Source organism: Quercus robur, chromosome 4 (genome assembly GCF_932294415.1).
Source record: "Quercus robur chromosome 4, dhQueRobu3.1, whole genome shotgun sequence".
Taxonomy (NCBI): domain Eukaryota; kingdom Viridiplantae; phylum Streptophyta; class Magnoliopsida; order Fagales; family Fagaceae; genus Quercus; species Quercus robur.
The window spans coordinates 25,173,873-25,179,872 of NC_065537.1; the positions used below are offsets into that span (position 1 = coordinate 25,173,873).

At 31.5% G+C, this 6,000-nt stretch overlaps 2 long non-coding RNA genes across 2 annotated transcripts; one reads left to right on the plus strand and one right to left on the minus strand.

The window, feature by feature from the left end:
- Nucleotides 1-1,900: 1,900 nt before the first annotated feature.
- On the plus strand, nucleotides 1,901-4,187 carry LOC126720978 (uncharacterized). The gene is made up of 2 exons (XR_007653758.1): nucleotides 1,901-2,548; nucleotides 3,886-4,187. It is a non-coding gene; the product is annotated as an uncharacterized LOC126720978 (long non-coding RNA).
- A 777-nt stretch (nucleotides 4,188-4,964) lies between these two features.
- LOC126720979 (uncharacterized) lies at nucleotides 4,965-5,621 on the minus strand. Its single transcript, XR_007653759.1, has 2 exons — nucleotides 5,561-5,621; nucleotides 4,965-5,222 (listed from the first exon to the last, which is right to left on the minus strand). It is a non-coding gene; the product is annotated as an uncharacterized LOC126720979 (long non-coding RNA).
- Nucleotides 5,622-6,000: the final 379 nt, after the last annotated feature.

The window sequence follows — 6,000 nt, forward strand, 5'->3', positions numbered from 1 at the left end:
ATACCAATAAAATTTTTTATACAAATTTAATTAACAAAATAAAATGGTCACATTTACTTATATTGACAATAGATAAAGATAACAATGAACTATAATGTAACGATTTCAAAATATGGAAATTTGTAGAAAGAAATTATAAAACTTCATATATTTGCATTTTTTTTTTATGTCGATACCTTAATATATTTAATTTATTTTTTTATTATTAAATTTTGTTTAATTTAAGTTTCTTAATTACATTTGAAAAAAAAATTACTAGAACCACCACCGAATACTTTCAATGATATATTTGGAAGATGTACTGTTGTCAACTTTTTATACTTCTGTTAAGGACCTTGAGTTACTGTATTTAGTGGTGTGTGTGGGCAGGCTGAGTCGAGTTGAGGGGTTTTTTTTCAATCTAATCCAACATGATGGGTTAAAAAAATCCAACCCATCACAAGGTTCAACCCAACTCACGTGGATCAGGTTGGACCCATGGGTTGGATTTTTTTTTTAATAATAATAATTATTATCTATATATATATATATTATATAAAACCGAAACCTTTGAAACTCCTACAATTTTTCACGTCATCACTATTTTCTTTTTCTTTTAGGTTTTATATCTTATATATTTATTATTTTTCTTCAACGTGTAATTATCTTATCAAGTGTTACAATAGTTTAGTTTAAGTAAAACTCTATCAAATATATGTTTCAAGAGCTTGAAATTCTACTTCAACTGAAATTCTATAACAAAAATTCTATAAGGACTTATGTTTACAATTTTTCACACCCATAATTACATGGCTTCTGCAAGAGTAATTTAGATCACATAAACAAATTGAAACACGCCTTTCCCCCCTTGGTTCCTTATTTAATCCGAATTCATTATTCACCACCACACACTGAAATTTTTAGAACTTAAATCGAAACAGAAAAATCTAAAACCCACAAACCCAAATCCTTAAACAAAGTTTGTTAGAGAAAATTTCTCAACACCAAATGGCTCTCGTTGTTACTTCTTCTTCATCTACTGTAATTTCTAAAGGTAGTTTCTTTTCATAGTTTGAATGGAATTGTTGTTGTTGTTGTTGTTGTTTTGTTTTTTTTTTTTTTTTTTTTTTTTTTTTTTTAATTTTTTTTTTATTTTTTATTTTTTTTTTTAACGATGTTTGGTTGTTCTAATGATGATTGTTTGGCTTTTTAGATAAACTAAATAAATTTATTTATAGTCTTTTATATTATCGATGCATTTATTCTTTATTTAGTATGTTTTCACAATTTAATATTTGATGAATTTTCTATGTTTGTGTTTTGCAATTTATATTGTTCTGCAATGTATTGTTATGTGGTAATCAACATGGTTGTATGTTTGACTTCTAGCCAAATACAATAACACACTCCCACCATCCACTACTTCTTTTCTTAGTCTCTTCATATGCCGCATGTCCTCTTCCTATTTGCTCACATTGGTAAGGTATTGCATTGATTTGGTTCTTGGAGTGCCTTCAAAACTTGGGTTTTGGCTTTATTTTGTCAAAAAGGTATGTAAGTTTTTTATTAGGTTTAATGTTAACAGAATTAAAGAACTCACAATCTGGAAAAAAAGAAAAAAAGAAAAGTGACTGTATTAGATTTTTTTTTTTTTTTTTTTTTTGAAGTCATCACCATAGAATAGTGAAATTGTTGTGAGCCACGCTGATATGTGTTATGTGGAACCAATAAAATGAAAGAAAAAGAGTTTTCTAAACCTTTATTTTGAATAAAATTACTTATTTTCATTCAATTTCAATTGTTTTCAAGTCATACCTTTTTTAAGGCAAGTCATAAACCTTTAAGCAAAATAAATATTTTTAATTTTTACTCCAAAAAAATAATAACTATTTTTATTTTTTATTTTACTTACTCCGGATCCGGATCCTCTCCATTCCAATATGAAATGGAGAGTGTCCAGTTAAAGGCTAAGATTGATTTAAAATCAATCTATGACCTAAAATCAGCCACGCCATTTAAAATACACGTAACAGAGCAATGAGCTACTTAACATTAGTTTTCAACGTTTCTTCTCACTTTCTTTGTCTCTCTCATTCTTTTGTCTCTTCTCACTTTCTCTGTCTCTCTCATCAAAACTCCATGGCTCCTCTCTCTCACCTCAACCGAGTTTCTCCCTCACTCTTCCTAGTGCTCCACTCTCTCAACCCCGACTGCGCCTCCACCTGTCTCTCCACCTCCACGCTTGCTCTCTGCCTCTCCCTCAACCTCGTTGCTTCCCGCATTCCCAACTCAAACCCATAAGCAAAAACAAAGAAAAAACAGTATTTAGTAACTCACTAGCTGAGATCCCGACCCCACACACTCGCACTCTTTTTAGACCCAGATCAGAGAGAGAGTAAGGGTTGGGGTTTGGAGAGAATCGGGTGTTTAAGTGAGAATTTGATGCTTTTCAGACCCAGATGGGTTAGGGTTTGGATAGAAACGGGTAAGAGAGAAGTTGATGCTCAATCTCCATGGTTACAGCTAGCAGCCACCGTGTTCTGCTCCACCAATTCCGGTGGTGGCTCTGGTAAAGTTCCCCTGTCTCTTTCTTTGATTTTTCCTTCTTTTAATTTTCTCAACAAAAAAGAAGATTTTTTTAATTTTTTGTATTGTATTAGGATTTCGTTTTCTTTTGATAAAGAAACTGAATTCCCTGTTGTACTTGGGAAAAAAATAATGTGGAATTTGTGTTATTCGGTACAGTTTGTGTTCAAGTGAAAATACAACAAAAAAACAGAATCTGTATGTATACTAAAGTAAATGATGATTTACCTATGATACTAAATCTATGATTGAGCCGAATAGTTTTGTTGAATTTGATCAAAGTAGATCTATTTGAAAGACTGGTGAGAACTGATGGTCAAACTCCCTCATACAGGGAGCTGTGAAGTGCCATTGGGTTAGCTATACTTATGATCTGATTGTACTCCTTAGCAATTAGCTGATATCTTAGATTGATACGGAGGCTTTAGGATTTATCTTGTTCTAGTACATACTGGTTTAATAATTGGTTGTTTTTTCGGACTATCTTGTTTGTTTCCAAAGTGTTATTTCTTCAAAATGTGTTTTTAGTTGGCTAAAGGTTGAATTTTTATTTTGTGCTTGTTTTATGTCTTTCATGAAAAATCTGATTTGTAAACAGTGGCCAAAAGGCCATTGGCTATAATTGAGAAGAATAGTTTGTTGAATTTGATCACAAATTAGCTTCATTTGAAACAATGGTGAGAACAGGCGTCAAAGTGCTATAAGGTTAGCTCTACTTATGATTTGGTTATACTCCTTATCAGTTAGCAGATATGGGGGCTTTAGGATTTATCATAGCTTATTAGATATTGGTTGATTTTTGGGACTCTCTTGTTTGTTTCCAAAGTGTAAGCAAACTTGCAGCACTACTTCTTGCACAGAAAAAATAAAGTTCTTTGTTTACTAGAGTCATGCTTTCTTGTAGCTAAATTCATGGGCAGTATTTGGGTACAATTCCATTATCATGATCAACTTGTGAGTATTTAGGTAGTTTTAGTTGAATTATGGCTTGGAGTTCTGTGTAGCAAAGAGGCTTGATACAAATAGCTCAAGCTTGTGACTTTCAAGCTACACACTGTGAAGCAAACGAATCCCTGCTTGATCTAATTTTTATGTTTTAGCTGTTCCCATAAAAGTTTCAAGTCCTTCAAGGCGATTGGATTAGTTGTAAATGGATGTGATGGTGGTGATCAGCAGTTATTATTACCATTAAAGTAATGCATGATAGGAAATTTTTTTGGTCTTATTATCATTTACCAAGTTTCTTTACTGCTAGATCAAGTTTTTTGGAAATTTTGATATATGTTTATCAATGAAATCACTCTTTTGTTCTTTTGTCAGGTTGAATGGCATGATTATAGGTATGCTATTCTTCTTTTGATCACTGAGAGCGAGAAAAGGCGAGTGCTGGAGGGATTTGTGAAGACCATGAAGCTGGCTTTGTTCACGATTTCATTTTTTTTTTTTTGGGAGAAATTGTTCATGAAATTTTAGATATAAAGAACATGACTCGTATCTATTTTAGTTGGGATCAAAATCAAGATGTAGCTATTTTGGTTTTCTTGAAACACTGAAATCACATATTTATATTGTAAAGCTAATTTAGCTAAGCTATAAAGCCTTTTTGTTTTGGGTTTTGTTCATTTGGTCGTGGATAAAAATTTCAATGAATTTTTGTTGTCTTTAAGAATCATAATTATGAGCTTGTCTTTGAGAAGAAATTACTAGCTTTTATTCGCCCTGGTTGTGCCTTTTATATAAGTACTTTGTGATGACTGATTTGGAGTCACTGAAGCAATTAAGGATTAGTTTCTTAAAGATTTATAAGATACTTAAAAGTAATCCTAACATATTTATTGCTAACAAAATCAAAGGCCATAGCTTGGAGAAACTAGCACGGTTATATATTACTTGTGCAGCAATTTTACTTCTTTAAGATAAGTAATATGAGGTGGAATACTGCCAGCCACAACAAATTTACAGTAGATGCTGTAGATGCTCCTCAACTGAGAATGGTCGTGCTTCAATTTTTGCTGTATGACCGATGCTTCTAAAGCCAAAAGTTAAAAATCAAATTATTATTAGAAATCCATCAACAACAAATAGAATGCATCTTGAAGTTAAGCACTAACAGCTAAGGATTCTTTGAAATTTTATTTTAATACAAAACAAGAAAAAGGAAAGGAAGAGAGTTAAAACCATTGCACTATTCATAAGCTCAAGTGTGCAATCTCAGGTGGAAAATCTGCTACTGTTTGTGTGGGAAAAAAAAATCCACAATACTCTATTGTAGGAATGTGAGAATACCATGTGAGAGAACAATTAGTACCTAAATATAAATAATTACTACTTAGGGAAAATTACTGTGAAACAAATCATATTTTTCTATCATTTCTAGTAAATTTTTTATATAAGTACAATCAACCTGAATTTATTAACCGAATAGAAAATTAAAAGGGATAAAGGATTCAAAACATTGTTTTTCAAGTACTAATCACACGTAAGTAGTGATGATTTATATGGCAATAACAACAAATATTCTGTTACATTGAAGCTCCAACTTCATCTGAATTCACTGCAACTCCATTAGGGGCATCATCTCCATGTAGTTGAGCAGAAACATCGTCTATGGCTGAATTCAATTGAGCAATCTTCTCTGTTAATATTTTGCGGGTTCTCTGTAGTCATCACACCACCAATGCAATATCAATGCATTGCAAACATTTTAAAAAAAATGATAACTAAAACAATATCAATAATAGTTAAAAAAGGATGAAAATACAAGTTAACACAAACAATTTGTACAGTGTTTCTTTTTATTGAAGCACAATTCATAAAGCTTACTTATACATACGAACCATTATATTTTTCTTGTTTTTCTTGTGACAACCAACCATAACTAGGCCTTTATTTGTAACCAAAAAGACTTTACTTTCAAAGCTGAACACATTAACAAACATGCATACACACATAATGAATAATTTAAAGGATTGCAAATGCAGGAACAGCTTCTCACCTCCAAAGTTTTCTCCTCATCATATATAAATTTTGGCAACTTCCTCATCAGATCTTTTCTGCACTTGCTGGAGCTAAACTCATCAGTACGTCAGCATAAAAAAATTTTGAAAAATAAATAAATAAATAGTGCATCTGAGCTGTTAATTGTAAGAACAGTATATAAACCACATCAATAGCCCAAAAGTGAATCAATAGCCCAATACTTACTGATGCATCACATGGCTGTTTAATTAGGCCAAATAATTACATACATTAACATATTTCTTGATACTATGACTTTAAATGAAAATTTTTTACTCTATAGGCTCAAAAATGTGACAAAAACACATTTATTACTCCAATTAATTAGAACATAAGGAGACAGATGCACAACACTCTTATTACAAATCCACTAACAAAGATACTTGCACAATTTGGTTTTCCATCAAATAAACCAGA